The sequence below is a fragment of the Macaca thibetana genome, chromosome 5 (assembly GCF_024542745.1).
Source record: "Macaca thibetana thibetana isolate TM-01 chromosome 5, ASM2454274v1, whole genome shotgun sequence".
Lineage (NCBI taxonomy): Eukaryota > Metazoa > Chordata > Mammalia > Primates > Cercopithecidae > Macaca > Macaca thibetana.
The window spans coordinates 108,641,905-108,660,591 of NC_065582.1; the positions used below are offsets into that span (position 1 = coordinate 108,641,905).

General features: G+C 40.1%; 1 protein-coding gene across 4 annotated transcripts in view; it reads left to right on the plus strand.

The window, feature by feature from the left end:
- CRACD (capping protein inhibiting regulator of actin dynamics) overlaps positions 1-18,687 on the plus strand; it is a 279,136-nt gene that overhangs the window by 210,418 nt on the left and 50,031 nt on the right. For all 4 annotated transcript variants that reach the window (XM_050791867.1, XM_050791865.1, XM_050791869.1 and 1 more), the window contains one exon: positions 11,336-11,507. The gene's annotated coding sequence lies outside the window, so the exon portion shown is untranslated. The remainder of the gene's footprint in view (positions 1-11,335; positions 11,508-18,687) is intronic.

An 18,687-nucleotide genomic window follows, 5' to 3' on the forward strand; every position in this document is an offset into this window, starting at 1 on the left:
TTTCTCCTGTGAATTATGAAACATATGTAAAAGGAGGTTCTAACAGAGTAGAACAAAACTAGAAAAATTAAAAATTGATATGGTTTTGAGAGATGGGGAAGGAGAGGATAAGAAACAGCCAAAGAGTTGTTATTTTTATTGATAAGTCCTTGCCTAGACCTAGGTAAGTACAAACCTATTTCAGGAGATTCTATTTAGGCGCATATAGTCAGCTCTGCTATAAAGCCATATATGTATTGCTAAAAATCCACATACTTTGCAAAATCATGAAATGAAAACTACAGGGCTTATGGGGAAATGGGGAATGTAGCATTATACCCAAAAGAGTCACCGTACTAAAAAAAGTCACATACTAAAAAGGATAGGAACCTAATGAAAAATGTAGCTCAGTTTTGTACATGTCAGATGGTTAAGAAATATGTCAGTACAATAAATATGACACTTTGCCTTGAAAAAGTCCTGAAATTTGCCTGTGGACTTGGATGTTGGAAGGGTTGCAATTTGTGCGGTGATGGAAGAAGAGTCATCTGAAATCGGACAGAAACCTGTAACACTGCATGTTGATGGGCATAGGCATATTTCATAATCACTGGATACCTTAGTGATCTGAAGTATCCAGAAGATATTTGGGGTTATGTGTGTATGTGTTTTGTCTTATTTCTACACACTTCAGTTCAGCTGGGTGCAGTTTTCTACATTCTCCTAGTGTAAACTTGTCCAACCTGTGGCCTGGAGGCCACATGCAGCCAAGAATGACTTTGAATGCAGCCAGCCCCACATAAAGTCATAAACTTTCTTAAAACATTATAAGATTTTTTTGTGATTTATTTTTATAGCTATCGTTAGTGTTAGTGTATTTTATGTGTGGCCCAAGACAGTTCTTCTTCCAGTGTGACCCAGGGAAAACAAAAGACTCGACACTCCTGACCTACTGTTTCTCACAGGGTGAGATAACATATGCCAATCACGTTGAAACAAATTTGCACTTTCAGAACAAAGGTGATTGCAGGACTGACTCTAGAGCATTAAGAGATCACTGTCCTTTATCTGTACTTTCAAAATCCCAAAAGTCCTTTGTAAGTTTAACACAAATTTATTTGTTAGCAAAGCTTAATGTGAATACTGATGTTTTCCTAAAATGTTGCATTTTGATTATTAAAGTGCTGTCATAGACCCCATGAGTTTCTGAATATACCTGTATAGAGTTGGAAAAATTCTGATTTCCAAAACACATCTGGCCCTAAGGGAAGAGGGAATGGGTCTGTGTTGTTGAGCGTCTGTTGTTGAGCGTCTGGTTTGTGTCAGGCATTATCATGGGTGCTGCAGATGCAGAGACACACAAGGCACAGTCCCTGGGAGACCCAGGGAACTCGAAGTCTAGGAGGGGCTACTACACTCTTTGTGCTGTTGTGGTAGATGTCTGTACTATGCACAAGCAGAGGACAGAAGAAAGAGTCATTCTTTCTAGCCAAAGTGTTCAAGGCAGGCTTTCTAGAGAATGTGACACCTGGATTGTGTTTGTGGGGAGTGGTTAGGAGTTCTCTAGGCAAAGGAGAAGGTCATTCCAGGTAGAAGAAAATGTGTAAAGGTGCAAAGGCACAGTTACAAAACAGCAGGTCCAAAGTCATCTCTTAAATGTCACACATCTATAACATGGTGTATTAGTTTGTGAGGGCTGCCATAACAAAGTACCACAGACTAGGCAGCTTAAACAACACAAATTTATATATTTGTAGTTCTGGAGGCAAAAGTTCAAGATCAAGGTGTTGGCAGCAATGATTCCTTCTGAGGCCTCTTTCCTTGGTTTGTAGATGGCCATCTTATCCTATGTCTTTATATTGCCTTCCCTCAGTATGTGTCTGTGTCCTAATCTCCTCTTATGAGAGCACCTGTCATATTGAATTAGGGCCCACCCTACCTAGCTTATTTAACTTAATTACCTTTTAAAGACCCTATCTCCAAATATTTGCATTTGGAGGTGCTGGGAGTTAGGACTTTAAAATATGAAATTTGGAAGGAATATTTAAAAAATATTTTTTAAAGATGAATTCACACATGGGCTGGCACAAGAGAAGCATGAGCAAAGCACAAAGAAGCTGGAGGACAGTGTGATGAATTATCACTGGAGTTGAGGGCTTGGGAAAACTTTAAGGACATAGGTCTTGAAGAATGAGTAGAATTTCATCACGTTGAGTTGTGCCCGATCTCTCTCTATGTGTTAGTCTGTTGTCACACTGCTATAAAGACATACCTGAGACTGGGTAATTTATGGAGAAAAGAGGTTTAATTGACTCACAGTTTTACAGGATGTACAGAAAGCGTGGCTGGGGAGGCCTCAGGAAACTTACAATCATGGCACAAGGCAAAGGGGAAACAGGCACATCTTCACATGCTGACAGGAGAGAGAGAGCGAAGGGAAAAATGATACACACTTTTAAACCTTATCAGATCTTATGAGAACTCACTCACTATCAAGAGAACAGCAAGGGAGAAATCTGCCCCCATGGTTCAGCCATCTCCCACCAGGCCCCACCTCCAACACTCGGGATCACAGTTCAACATGAGATTTGAACGGGGACAGAGCTAAATCATATCACTCCCCTACTACAAAACCCCATTATAGTAGTCCCCCTGAATAAAGTCTACCTTATGCTTAAAAAAAAAAAAAAAAGAGAGAGAATTTCATCACGTTGAAAAGGAAGCAAATCCACGTTTTAGGCCTGTGTTAGAAGCCTAACCACATATACCACATACACCATGTATGCCATAGCCTATGCACCTAAATGTCCAGGACCTGGTATTCCCTGAAAGGGGCTGGTCCCCATGTTCTCTGCCTCTGACCCCTGACTTGTGCAAGCCACAGTCTCTGCTGCCCCTGGGCCTCTCACCATCTGTTTAGGGACCTCCTACGCCTTCTAAAAGAATAGTGATCTTGTCTCTTCATTTTCTGAATCAGCACAGCAGTGAATATCTATTGGGGGAACCAGCCCCCAGTATTTCAACGTAGGTTCTTTTCTATTTTCCCCAAGTGTTGGCCAGTCTGAGAAATAAAGGGAAAGAGTACAAAAGAGAGAAATTTTAAAGCTGGGTGTCCGGGGGAGACATCACATGTCAACAGGTTCTGTGATGTCCTCTGAGCCGTAAAACCAGCAAGTTTTTATTAGTAATTTTCAAAGGAGAGGGAGTGTACGCATAGAGTGTGGGTCACAGAGATCACATGCTTCAGGGGCAACAAAAGATCACAAGGCAGTAGGTCAGGGTAAGATCACAAGGTCGGGGCAAAACTAGAATCCCTAATGAACTTCCATGTCCTGCTGTGCATGTATTGTCATTGATAAACATCTTAACAGGGTTCAAGAGAGAGAACTGGTCTGACTAGAATTCGCCAGGCTGGAATTTCCTAATCCTAGCAAGCCTGGGGGCGCTGCAGGAGACCAGGACGTGTTTCATCCCTTATCTGAAACTGCATAAGGTACACACCCCCAGAGCGGCTATTTTAGAGCCCCCCCCCCATGCATTCTTTTCCCAGGGCTGTTAATTATTAATATTCCTTACTGGGGAAAGAATTCAGCAATATTTCTCTTACCCATTTTCAGTAAAAAGAGAAATATGGCTCTGTCCTGCCTGGCTCCCAGGCAGTCAGGCCCAGTGGTTATCTCCCTTGTTCCCTGAACATCACTGTTATCCTGTTCCTTTTTCAAGGTGCCGAGATTTCATATTGTTCAAACACACATGCTTTACGAACAATTTGTGCAGTTAACGCAATCATCACAGGGTCCTGAGGCGACATACATCCTCAGTTTATGAAGATGACGGGATTAAGAGATTAAAGTAACGACAGGCATAGGAGATTATAAGAGTATTGATTGGGGAAGTGATAAATGTCCATGAAATCTTCACAATTTATGTTCAGAGATTGCAGTAAAGACAAGTGTAAGAAATTATAAAAGTATTAACTTGGAGAACTAACAAATGTCCATGAAATCTTCACAATTTATGTTCTTCTGTCATGGCTTCAGCAGGTCCCTCTGTTCAGAGTCCATGACTTCCCATAACAATTTCCTCCACACTTCCCCCAGAAAAAGAGAAAACCATTTATTCTTTCCTCTTGTCACTGGAAAAGCTGCCATGCTCACCTTCCCTCATGTTTCCTGGAAGTAGAGTCTCAGTCCTCAGTCTTGCCATAGCATGGCCCTGGGGAGCACAGCCTATCTGACATGTGGCCAGCTCCTCCGTCATAACGGAAATGTGCTGGGATTATGGGGCCCAGCAAAACTCTGCCAGCCACAGAGGACTTGTGCGTGCCAGTGTATGTCTAGTCATTTTTCTTAGCAGTTTCTTCTCAGAAGTATTCAGATATTCCAGAGCTAAGAAAAGGATCACAAAATTCTCCTTAGTAAAATTATAGGATTCAGGCCATTGTTGTATACATGTTTGAAATCAGAAGTTGAAATAAACATTATTTAACCAAAGTAGTCCAAAATGCTTGTCAACTCATTCATCTTTACTGAGCAGTGTGCTCAGGGGTATAGAGGAGAGGGGTGTGTGTGTGTGTGTGTATGAAATATATGGTACCAAAGAAAAGAAAAGATGTTTGAAAGAAATAATGAAGGCTGTTTCCCAAAGTGTGTTCACAGGAACCCTAGTCTCACTGGTTGTTGAGAAAGTCAAGTTTCCACGGCCAAACAAGGCTTCTGAGGCTGAAATTCCAAACAAGTTTAGGAAGCCCTGCATATCCTCTGCTCTTTTGGAGAGCAAATGTGATAATGGCATATTAAAGACTCTGAAAGGTCCCATAGAAAACAAACAGATTTAACTTTATTTTACCTGGATTCTCAAAAATGTACTGGTACCAACCCATAGGGCACATTCTGATAAATCCCAGAGTAAGACATTTATGATGCTTAAAAGGGACTCTCATAGCACATTTCTGTTCCTCACTCGGGAGCATAACCTAGAAATCCAGTGCAGAGGAATTGGATGCTTTCATTATTTTAGGTTTAGAAACTAAAATGTAGGAATTGCATCCTTATGACAAATGGAAAATGAATCAGATTTGCTTGACTTGCCTAGTGATTTTTAATTTTTAGAATCTTCTATATAAACTAGTAATTACGATGATGCAGCCATCAAATGGTATGTAATTATACCCTTGAAATAATGGATAATGATCACTTTTTTAAGTGAAAAAAAAAAGAACTAAAGTAATTATTGGATGATGAAAATAAATTAATTCAATTCAGTACTTAAAAAATGAAAATTACTGTGATCCCTGAAGCAGTATAGATGCATATATAAGTACTTTCATATGGAAAATTACAACAGAAAAATGCTGAAAGATTAAGAAAATGTGGCAAACACTGCCTTTTTTCCTATAAATTCAATCTTACGCTTAAGATGGCAAATTTCTAGAGAGGCTGGTAAGCAGATGTTTCATAGCTAGTAAAAGATGGGATCAGGATTTAAGACAAGTCCTCTTGTCTCTAGGACCCACATACTTAACCCTTAACTAGAGCTGCAGTGAGAACAAATAAATTGATAGTGACATTTCTTCCCTCCTGTCCCCTTCTTGCCACTGCCCAACCACCTAACAAAAGTAAATTTTATGTTGTTAAAGTAAAAAAAATGCCATCTTAAATACTACAATGTTGGAGAACACTTTGCTAAACTATACTTCTGTATGGCAGTTGTTCTGGAATATTTCCCATTAGCATTGCAGAAGTGCTCTGTTTCACTACATTGTTAAAATTGCTTCCATCTTTTAGGCCCCATCTGTGTACCACAAAAACGTTCACATCAGCAGTTGTTATTTATCAAGAAAATAGCTGCTACTGATGACCATGCACTTAAACCAGTTGATTCTGTGAAGACAAACTGCTAATACTCCCCCAGCATCATAAACTGATCATAAAATAGTTTATCTAGTGGTTGCTAATAGACACATGCTCAGGTTTTCATAATGGTCATGCAACATAGGACTGTAGAGCTTTGAGAACTTGCTTTTTTGACCTGAGAGATCTTATATTCGAGAATATCAATTGGGGAATCAAATAAGAGTATAACTCATTCCCTAGTTTATAAAATTTTATTTCCTATTAATGTCACTTAAGTTTTGCTGCCTGAATGTAGGATGGGCTGAAATGTAATTTCTGAGTTTTTTTGTGAAGTCAATGCTAGAAAATTCATCAAGTGCCACAGTCAATAATAAAATGACCATTAAATACACTTTTAAATTTATTTAAGATTTAAAGATATTTCTGGTGGAAAGTGTATTACTAATTTTGGAAATGAGGAAGGGGAAATTATTTTTCATAAATGAGATGTCACCAAACACTAATAAGACTTTGGAGCAGAGTTTTAACAATAGCATCTATGTTCTGAGTCCTCCTTTGAAGGGAAATTGGTGTTTGTAGTACTTAGAACCTCTTTTTTTCTTATGGTAAGAAGGATTGGTTGGTGGGTGGAGAATCCAGTTAGGTTTTACTGTTCATTTACCTTCCTGATAATAACTAAGGCATTGCTGAAACAGCGTTCCCATGTGATTATAAGTGCACTGTCTGACACTTGGACTTTGTTCCATTTTCCAGGGTGATGCATGTGTACTTGTGTCAAGTTATTTCCCATACTAAGTGTGACACAGAATGATAGGGAGCCTTTTTGTTAAACAGTCTTCAAGTAGGCTAGCTCTATAAATGGGCCACCTGAAGGAGGCCATTCTCTGCTGCCAAAACCCTCCCAGTTCTCAGAACTAAGGCTTCCAAATGATGGCACCCTCTCCCAGCCTTTTTCTCATCCTTGTGTGTGTATTCAGCTCCTTCCGGAGCCTGTTCACTTTCTGTTTCCCCCGACAATATGACCAGTGCAGCAAATAGTTTATATAGTAGATGCCACCATTCACAACAGTGAGGTGACACAGAGGACCTCATCAACCCTCTTAGCTGACATGCAGAGATTACCTGTTGGTTAAATAGATGAGTAAACTGTTTAGAAAACTATAATTTAATATCTTTGTTTAGAGTTAACTCAAATTAAAGCTTAACTGAACATTATCAAATTCCCCTGACTTTATGGCAGTGATGAACTTTTTTTCTAATCAATAAATTCTAACATAATCTACAATTCTCTGCTTATCTCAAAAGCTGAATCTGCAGATCCAGGCTGGGATAATAATGTTATAATTGATATTCTTATAATGTTGCTGTTGTGTTTTGGAATATTTCTGATGAGAAATTTTGGGGTTATAGTCAAGGAGCAGTGTTGGGTAAAAAAAGAAGCAATTGTAAAAAAAAATTATTTTTAAAAAGATAGAAATTTGGGGGTTTGAACTAGCCGGGCGAGGTGGCGGGCGCCTGTAGTCCCAGCTACTCGGGAGGCTGAGGCAGGAGAATGGCGTAAACCCGGGAGGCGGAGCTTGCAGTGAGCCGAGATCCGGCCACTGCGCTCCAGCCTGGGCGACAGAGCAAGACTCCATCTCAAAAAAAAAAAAAAAAAAAAAAAAAAAAGAAATTTGGGAGTTTGATATTTAATGGTGAAAAGGCAACTGATAGAAAAGGAAAAATAATTTTACCTTGGAAATAAGTGGAATATAATATAAATAGCCATTTGACCACTTACCGTGATGCTGCCAAACTAGAAATCAGGCATTGTTTACATGTTTTCAACCTCGGACAGTCGTAGAGAAAGTTTTCAATTAATACATCAGTCATTGCCAAAGATCAGTTATAGAATAGTGCAATAATGATACCTGTGGTGCCTTACAGAATGTTTTTAAATTTAAATTTAAAAAAATCAACCTTTGTAAGGACATTCTTTTAACACATGCCTAATGCTCTTGGATGATCTTCAGAAACTACTGATTATAGTTCTTAAATATTATTCATTGGAGATTTTACTGATAACAACCTAAAGTAGCTGTCATGAAAGTCACTGGCCTATATTTACTCCTGAATAAATAACCAATGAAAAGATACAAACATTCTGAAATCAAACCCTCCATTTTTTTAAACCATTTTTAAATGATATCTCAATTGTATTAGATGATGTGTTAGGCCGTTCTTGCATTGTTATAAAGAAATTCCTGAAACTGGGTAATTTATAAAGAAAAGAGGTGACCAGGCACGGTGGCTCATGCCTGTAATCCCAGCACTTTGGGAGGCCGAAGTGGGCAGATTAATTGAGGTCAGGAGTTGGAGATCGGCCTGGTCAACACAGTGATACCCCGTCTCTACTAAAAATATAAAAATTAACCGGGGGCTGGCCTATGCCTGTAATCCCAGCTACTCAGGAAGCTGAGGCACGAGAATTGCTTGAACCCAGAAGGCTCACAGGAGATTACAGTGAGCCAAGATAGCGCCACTGCACTCCAACCAGGGCGACAGAGTGAGACCCTGTAGCAAAGTTAAAAAAAAAAAAAAAAAAATTAATTGGCCTACAGTTCTACAGACTGTACAGGAAGCATGGCGCCAACATCTGTTTGCCTTCTGTGGAGGCTTCAGGGAGCTCTACAGGGTGAAAGGCAAAGCAGGAACAGGCAAGACACATGGCAAAAGCAGGAGCAAGGTTAGAGGGAGGTGCCACACTTTTTTTTTTTTTTTTTTTGAGACAGAGTCTCGCTGTGTCACCCAGGCTGGAGTACAGTGGCATGATCTCTGCTCACTACAACCTTTCAGGTTTGAGTGATTCTCCTGCCTCAGTCTCCTAAGTAGCTGGGACTACAGGCACACGCCACCACACCTGGCTAATTTTGTAAGTGCCACACTTTTAAGCAACCAGATCTCACAATAACTCACTCAATATCATGAGGACAGCACCAGGCCATGAGGGATCCACCCCCATGATCCAGTCACTTCCCACCAAGCCCCGCTTCCAACATTGGGGATTACAATTCAACATGAGATCTAGAGGGAACAACATCCAAACTATATCACACACTTTCCTGTCTTCCAAATAATACACAGTAAAAATAATTTAACTCTTTTTTTGTATGCACCTAGCACAATGCCTATGTATAGCAGGCATCTCATATGTTTTAAATATCCTTTCCTTTAAATGTGATCTGACACAACATCGTTTTTGGGGACCACTGATGTTGGAGGCTCTGTTTGCATCTGTACTAATGCTCCCAGATGGTTGTCTTTTTGTAATTGGTTATTATTCTGTCTGCATCCTCAGCACCTTATGCCACTGCTTAGGATACAATAGTTTGAACCACTTCTTCTCTTCAAATTTTCTTTTTCTTTTTTTTATTTTTTAGAGATGGGGTCTCATATTGCCCAGGGTGGTCTTGAACTCTCAGGCTCAAATGATCCTCCCACTTCAGCCTCCCGAGTAACTGAGATTACAGGCGTGAGCCACCACATCTGGCAGCACTTCAAATTTTCTGTGACATCTCAGTAAGGCCAGAATTGAAGATCACAGAGGAAATGAGATGTCTGGCTTGTTTCCTCACTGACCTCATTTGTGTGCCTGGATTCCTCTATGGATCTGGCCAGCAAAGCTCTGGGGCCTCTGATAGTCAGCTGAGTGGAAGGTGAGGGGAGTTGTGTCTGTGCATTTTGTGCAGGTGTTTTTCAGTTCTCATTGTGAGCTTCTATCTCTACTTCTCTCTCAAAACTTCTGACTCCCTCTTCAAAGATATGTTTCCTGTGATATAGGCATGCTATTTTATCTCTTCATGTCTCAGGTTCCTCATCTGTAAAATGGGCATGTTATTAATAGTGTCAACGTAATAGGATTGTTGTGAGGATTAACTGAGTTAGTATTTATAAAGTTCTTAGAGCCGTGATACATAGTAAGGGTTAAAACATGTTTTTAGGCCAGGCCCAGTGGTTCACGCCTGTAATCCCAGCACTTTGGGAGGCCGAGGCGGGCAGATCATTTGAGGTCAGGAGTTCAAAACCAGCCTGGCCAACATGGTGAAACACCATCTCTACTAAAAACACACACACACACAAAGTTAGCCAGGCATGGTGGCAGGCACCTGTGATCCCAGCTACTCAGGAGGCTGAGACAGAAGAATCACTTGAACCCGGGAGGCAGAGGTTGCAGGGAGCCAAGATCGTGCCATTGCACTCTAGCTTGGGGGACAAGAGTGAAACTCCCATCTCAAAAAAAAAAAAAAAAAAAAAAAAAAAAAGTTTCTTAAAATAGTTGTCAGACCACTAGAAAAGTGGCTCTTTAAGTTTCTTAAAAAAAAAGGAAGGATCCAGGAAGATGCTGCTTCTGGTAGAGGGTGACTTACACTTTCTTTTCCAAGGAGAGAGTAGAATAATGTGAAGGAACTTGTATCCAAAGGCGGAGGACTGAAAGGTATTACCTAAAATGCCCCTAACAAATGTTGGCAGCAATCCTAGGTCCTGACTAATGAAGTAATATATGGAAAGATGTTCATAGCAACTCCTTTGGGGCTCTTCATAGTAGATTTTAAAAAGAGACAAGGGAAATAAACTGGAAATATATGGGGATAGAGGGAATTAGGGGGCAAAACTTACGCCAAGAGTTGGCAGTTATATTCTGTATCTAATAAAGGCCAAAACAGAATGATCCTCAAACTGGAGATATGTAAGATAAAGATAAAAATATTTTTAAAAAACCCACCTGTCTGACTTAAGTGTTTTTCTCAGCATCTTCCATGGAGAAGGGCATTTGGCTATCTGCTTTGTTAAAGAAAGCAGACACTGCCTTATTGCATGTGCAAAGAGGTGCTGTGCTGGCCACCATCAAGCTTGAAATCTTTTCTTTTTCTTTTTTATTTTATTTATTTATTTATTTATTTATTGAGACAGGGTCTTACTCTGTTGCTCAGACTGGAGTGCAGTGGTGTGATCACAGCTCACTGCAGCCTCAACTTCCCGGGCTCAATCAATCCTCCAGCCCCAGCTTCCTAAGTAGCCGAGACTAAAGGCGTGCACCACCAACCCGACTAATTTTCTTATATTTTGTAGAGATGGGATCTCACTATGTTGCCCAGGCTAGTCTCAAACTCCTGGGCTGAAATGCTTCTCCCACCTCAGCCTCCCAAAGTGTTGGGATCACAGGTATGAGCCACCATGCCCTGGCCACTTGGAACCTCTTCTTGTTCTCCCCAGATGTTTCTTGGGAGCCTGGAGGACAGAAGATTCACCATGCCTTTGGCTCGTGCTCTGCCTCACTGTGCATGGATTGCACTGGGGCTGGCTCTGACATTCCTGGCACAGGGCTTGGTTGCTCATTCAGGCTGATGGCCGCCCTTTGCCCTGTCTCCTTTGGCTGGAGGCAGCTGGGTTATAATTTGCTCCTTAGGCTTGGAAATGCAGTCCTGCCGCACTGCAGCGTGTGTTTATTTTATAATCCACAGACAAGAAGAAGGGAGGCAAATTCCAGCCCTTTAAGAAGTTGTTTGGCAAAAGGAAAAAGAAAGACCCTTCGTTGTTCCGGGCGCAGTCGGTGGGGAAGAGGAGTTACTCTCACCAGAGTGTCAGCAATGGGACCTTCTCTTCGGATGAGGAGACCCTGGAAGACAACCTAAGGTAATAACTTGCACTTTATTTTCAGATCTTTGGTGGAGTCCTGGGGTGGGGAATGGGATCCCAAAGGAGATAGGTGCTGTTTTTGGTTCCGGGAGACAAGAACAGAATCACAAACGGGGCAGGGCGTTGGGATCACTCCTGTAATCCCAACACTTTGGGAGGTTGAAATGGGCAGATCACTTGAAGTCAGGGGTTCGAGGCCAGCCTAGGCAACATGGGAAAACCCCATTTCTATTAAGAAAATACAAAAAAAATTAGCCAGGTGTAGTGGTGTGCATCTGTAATCCCAGCTACTGAGGAGGATGAGGCACAAGAATCACTTGTGGAGGGAGGTGGAGGTTGCAGTGAGCTGAGATCATGCCACTGTACTCCAGCCTGGGTGACAGAGTGAGACTCTGCCTCAAAAAAAAAAAAAAAAAAAAAAAAAAAAAAGGATCACAAATTGGTTCCATCTCTGGGAACGTGGAAGACTTGGTGTATTCTGCATGGAGAAGTCAGTCACCTTGGGGAGTTAGCAAATGAGTCTGACCTCATTTTCTGGGAGTGCACAGGAATTGGCCATTCATTTCACTGCTCTTGTTTGTGGAAGGAGGCAACATTTCACTGGCTTGGCTCACCAGGGTTCCTCAGATTGAAGAAGACTGTATTTCCTTATGCCATTGCTTTACAAAGAGAAAGGGTGTCATAGGCTAGACTTTATACTCTTGTTGAGGATGCAGGTTGCTCAGGCACAAGTGGTCACCCCTTATACCCCTGACCATCTCTAGCAACTTCTGGAGCCTGTCTATGATGGAGCTTTTGCCTGCCTCCCTCCCTCCCTCCCTCCCTCTCTCCCTCCCTTCCTTCCTTCCTCCTTTCCTTCCTTCCTTCCTTCCTTCCTTCCTTCCTTCCTTCCTTCCTTCCTTCCTTCCTTCTTTCCTTCTTTCCTTCTTTCCTTCCTCCCTCTCTCCCTCCCTCCCTCATTTCCTCCTTCTCTCCCTCCCCCACTTCTCCCTTTCTTCCCTTCCTTCCTTCTTTCTTTCCCCGCCTCTTAGAACACAGGTACTAAATCTGGGTGTGACAGTGTCAGGAACTCAGAAAAGTAGGGTCAGGAAGTACTTTCTCACCTGAGTGCTTGGAATTGAAGTCAGAGTCAGAGCTGGTTAAACTCCGAGACTGACAGCTTAGAAACCAGCTCCTCTGAGAAACCTTTTCCGACAACCCCATCTGATTTATTTGCCCTTGCCTATGTTCTTCTAGCATCGTGTGCCTGGTTTCAGCAGAGAGCTTGTCACTTTCTATGGAAATTTGATTTGCTTGTCTGTCTTTCTCACTCGACTGTCAGTTTCACGAAGTCAGGGACTAGGTTTCATTCAGCCTTGTATTACGTGCTCAAAAAAAAGTTTTCCGTGAATGCCTGACACTGTATAAGCTAAGCGGAAGGAATAGATGGTATCATCTGTGGTATCCTCACCGTGCTTCAAGGACAGAGACAAAAATATCCTCTGTGGTGTGTGTCAGTAAGTAAATTCCAATGAACACGCTGTTGTGTCCAAATTACAAAACCCTCAGACCAGAGGTGCACATTAAGTTTTACAGCAAATATTCAGCAACATCATTTGTTAATCCTGATACTGACTCTTTTCCTTGACACTTTGTGTTTATTTTCTATTGTCTTTACTCTGTAGGGTAAGAAAATCATTTAATTTGACACAGGGAAAGATGTAACTGAAAGGAGAGCACAGCTAGTGCCAACTCACTCAGCTGTTGGGATACTGTCGCAGTGAATAGTCAAGGAGTGTGCAGTTTGAATACATTTTGATTTTACTTCAGGTTTTCAGTTGTAAAATAAGAGTGTGAACTTTTTGGCCTCACGGTATCAGGATGAGGAACAGATAGTAAAATGAGAGTAAGTGGCAGTTTAATACAAAATGAGGTCAAGTCTGGAAAGTTCTCCCTTAGAGGGACTGTTCTATGGAAACACAACCCACCCTTTTTATAGTGTAGTAGGTATAGCATAGTTTTGCCAAGTCTGATTTCATGTTGAGCTGTGTTGGACTCTTACAGGAACCTGGACCCTGGAGGTTCTCTTCCCATTTAAGTCTTATATTCTGTTAACTTCTTGGGGTTTTCCTTAAGGTTTTAGGTTTTACAAAGCCTTGGGAAATTCCACATTGGATCAAATAGCTACATTTCTAATAATGTCACCTGTCCTCATTATTGACTCTTGTCTACAAACCTGCATTTATGAGATGTGTCCTATATTCTTATTAAACACTTCTTTTTATAATAAATTCATCTCATAAGTAAGGATATAAAAGGATAACTTTGAACTATTAATTTTTTAAATGTCAATTTAAATATTTAAAAAATTAGTGGGTATATACCCAGAGGAGTATAAATCATTTTACCATAAAGCCACACGCATGCAAATGTTCACTGCAGCACCGTTCACAATGGCAAAGACACAGAGTCAACCTAAATACCCATCAGTGACAGATTGGATAAAGAAATGTAGTGCATATGCACCATGGAATACTTTGCAGCCACAAAAAAGAACCAGATCATGTCTTCTGCAGGAACATGGATGGAGCTGGAGGCTACTGTTCTTAGCAAACTAATGCAGGAACAGAAAGCCAAATACCACATGTTCTCATTTATAAGTGGGAGCTAAATGATGAGAACTCATGAACACAAAGAGGGGAACAACAGACACTGGAATCTACTTGAGTGTGGAGGGTGAGGGGAGGGAGAGGAGCAGAAAAGATAATTTACTGGGCTTAATACCTGGGTGATGAAATAATCTGTACAGCAAACCCCCATGGCATGAGTTTACCTATGTAACAAACCTTTGTATGTACCCCTGAACCTAAAGTAAAAGTTAAAAAAAAAAAATTAGGATAGAAACACAACAAGATGTGGCGGCAAGTGCCTTTAATCCCAGCTGCTCGGGAGGCTGAGGCGGGAAGATCATTTGAGCCAGGAGTTCAAGGTTGTAATGCGCTATGATCATGGCTATGAATGGCTACTGCACTCTAGCCTGGACAACATAGAAAAAAAAAGATAGAAACACAGGAAAATAGAAGTAATTTTAAAATATGTATTTATCTTTTCTAGGGAATTGACAATTGCAAAGTAATTTCACCTATAAAGTAAATACTACATATGTCGATTATGGTATACCAGAGCTTCTAATTATATGCCTTATTTACAGATGGAGAAAATGAAAAATGTTGTTTTCAGAAATTCTTATTTTTAGTTCATGGTTCAATTAACAGACTATTACTTTATGTTGTGTAATGATTCAAAAAATTTTCTGTGCGTTTTATTTGCTATCTCCAAAATGGACAGTTCTTACAAAAGCACAAAACTCAAAGCTCCATTAACATGATTTTGGGTAGAGGTTGCAAGAAGGTAGATTTCAGCCCAACGTGAGGGAGAATTTCCTAATTAGAACTGCCTAAAAATGGGAGACTTGGCATGTCCCCAAAAAGATTGAGACCAGTGAAGGTGGGATTTCTGCACTGGGTGGGAATTTAAGGGAGCTGAACTTTAACATCCCGTCAAACTCCCAAGAATCTGTAATTCTAGAAATGTTCCCATGACCAAGAATAGCTCCTTATTGATCTGCTCCTTCTGCCTGAAAATTCCCATTTCCTTTGGGTTTCAAAAGCATTCTTTTCTTTCTCTAGGTTAGAAGCCTTTATCTCTCCTAGGCTGCTGCTTTTAAATTATACATTCCTTGGGAAAAGCAAAGCAATAAAACATGATCCGTTTTTAAGAATCTAATGTGATTTCTTTTCTTAATTAAACACAACTAATATTACATTTCCAAAGGTGTCTTAAAACAGTTGTTAAATTTTAAAAGAGGGAGAGGGTCATCTTGGTAAATAGGTTTGGGGAATTCTGAGCAAAAACAAATTAAATAGGATTCTTTATGTGGGACTCCACAGAACTTTTACTATGGAATGTGTCCTGTGAATCCCTAGGAAGAAGGATGTAGTATGCAGTATTTCAATATTCCTTTGACCATAGACCCTTTTTTCACTGAGAATATCCAATGGCATGTATTAAAGCTACCACTAATTGAAGTTAATACAATGTATTAACTTTTACATAGGTGAACTAATATAATATTTACCACAACTATTTAAGATTTATATTATTATCAACAGTTCAAAGATGAGAAAACTAAGGCTAGCAAGTAATTTGCCTAAGGTCATACAGCTTATAAATCCCTGAGCCACTATTCAAGCAATAAAGAGTGCATTCTTAAGCATCCACTACTGTGCCTCTCAAGGAGGCTGCAGCCTCACTAGGGAGTTACTCATATGGCCCTGCATCATCATACTGGTCCTGAGTCACTAGGCTCAGATGTCTGCCTACCTCCAGCTGCCTGATTGAGGCTCTGTTACTTACTGGGATTCTACTTGTCCTACTTCCAGTTTCTACTGAACACCCAGTGTTTGTTACATCATGCATAACAACAACACTTTATATTAAGTGCCAGATGTAAGCACAGCGAGATGTGAAGGGGTTCTGGAAAGGATGAGTTCACTTGGACTGGAACAGTCGGGAAAAGGTTCAGGATTGAGGAGGCCTTGAGCTGGCTCCAAATGATGGGCAGGACGTGGAGTAGCTGAGAGGGAAGGCATGAACCTGTCAGATAATGGCATAAGCAGAAATTTTCATGGAAGAAGGAATATGACAAATAGAATAGGAGGGAACTTTCCAACTCTGTGAGGCCAGTGTTATCCTGATACTAAAATCAGGCAAAGATATCACAAGAAAAAAACTCCACAGACCTATATCCTTTATGATAATAGACACAAAAATGCTTAAGAAAAAACTAGTAGTCTGAATCCAACAACATGTAAGAATGATTAAGTAGCATGACCAAATGGAATTTATCCCAGGAGTGCAAGGTTGGTTTAACATACAAAAGCCAATCAATGTAATATACCATATTAATAAAATAAAGGATAAAAACCACATGATCATCTCAATAAATGCAGAAAAACTATTTGACAAGATCCAACATCCTTTCACGATTTATAAAAAAAAAAAAAAAAAAGACAACACTGGAAATAGAAGGAAACTCCTTCAACTTGATAAGCAGCGTCTGAAAAATCCACAGCTAATATCATATTTAATGATGAAAAATGAATGTGATCCCCTTAAGATCAGGAACAAAACAAGGGTTTCTTATCTCATTCCTTCTATTCAACACTGTATTCTACAGTACTATATTGTTGGCTATAGCTGGGACAATTAGAAAAGAAAAAGAAATAAGAGGCATTAATCTTATAAATGAAGAAGTAAAACTGTATTTGTAGATGCCATGATTGTATATATAGAAAGTCCTAAGGAATACACACACAGAAAGCTATTAGACTAATAAACAAGATTGTGCAAGGTTATAGGATGCAAGATTGGAGTTTTTGGAATATCAATTGTATTTCCGTACTCTAGCAATTTATAATCTAAAAATGACCTTAGGAAAACAATTCCATTTACATAGCATCAAAAAGAATAAACTACTTAGGAATAAGTTTAACCAAGGAAGTGAAAGACTTGTACACTAAAAATGACAAAATATCATTGAAAGAAATTAAGGAAGACTGAAATGATGGAAAGACATCCCATGTTCGTGGACTGGAAAACATAATATTGTTAAGATGACAGTACTCCCCAAATTGAGCTACAGAGTCCATGTGGTCCCCATCAAAATCCCAGCTGTCTTTTTTTCCCCCAGAAATTAGCAAGTGGATCCTAAAATTCATATGGAATTGCAGGGGACCCAGAATAGCCAAAACATTATTGAAAAAGGAGAACAAAGATGGAAGACTCACACTTTCTATTTAAAACACTTACTACAAAGCTACAGTAATCTAAACTGTGCGGTACTGGTATAAGGATAGATATATAGACAATGGAATTGAATTGAGAGTCCAGAAATAAACTCTTACATTTGTGGTCAATCGATTTTCAGTAAGTGCTAAGACAATTCAATGGGCAAAGAAGAGTTTTTCAACAAATATTTCCGAGACAATTGGGTAGCCACATGGAAAAGAATGAAATTGGACCCCTTTTTACATCATATACAAAAATTAACTCAAAATGGATCACAGACCTATATGTAAGAATTAAAATTATAGCCGGGCGCAGTGGCTCAAGCCTGTAATCCCAGCACTTTGGGAGGCTGAGATGGGCGGATCACAAGGTCAGGAGATTGAGACCATCCTGGCTAACACGGTGAAACCCCGTCTCTACTAAAAAATACAAAAAAACTAGCCGGGTGAGGTGGCGGGTGCCTGTAGTCCCAGCTACTCGGGAGGCTGAGGCAGGAGAATGGCCTGAACCCGGGAGGCGGAGCTTGCAGTGAGGTGAGATCCGGCCACTGCACTCCAGCCTGGGCGACAGAGCGAGACTCCGTCTCAAAAAAAAAAAAAAAAAAAATTAAAATTATAAAACTCTTAAAAAAAAAAGTAAATTTCTACGACCTTGAATTAGGCAGTGGTTTTTTAGGTACCAAAAGCACAAGCGACAAATGGAAAAACAGAAAAGTTGGATTACATCAAAATTAAATTTTGTGTTACAAATGATACAATCAAGAAAGTTATAAAACAATCCACAGAATGGATGGAAATATTTGTAAATCATATTCAGAATAGGTAAAAATAAAAAACGAAACTCCCACAACTCAATAATAAAATGACCTTCTCTCCCAGTTTTTTTAATGAGCAAAAGATTCGAATAGACATCACTCCACAAAAGTTATAAAAATATCAATTAACACATTAACCATGCTTGCTCAACATCATTAGCCACCAGGGAAGTGCAAATCAAAACCACAAACAAGATACTACTTCACACCCATTAGGAAGGCTACAACCAAAAAAGACAGACAATAACAAGTGTTGATGAAGATATGTAGGGATTGGAACCCTCACACATTGCTGGTGGGAATATAAAATATTAAAGGTTTAGGGTAATTTTTAGTCCTGATCCCATACCTTCACTTTATAAATGGGGAAAACAGGCTCAAAGAGGTGACAGTGCTATTAATGTTAGAAATGTGACTACAATCCAAGCCTGCCCATTTTGCACATGGTAGTGCTTTTTTCTTGAATAGCCCCATTCCCCATATTCACCTCCTTCCTTTGTCTAATTCCTCTCCATCCTTGAGTTTTCTGCACAA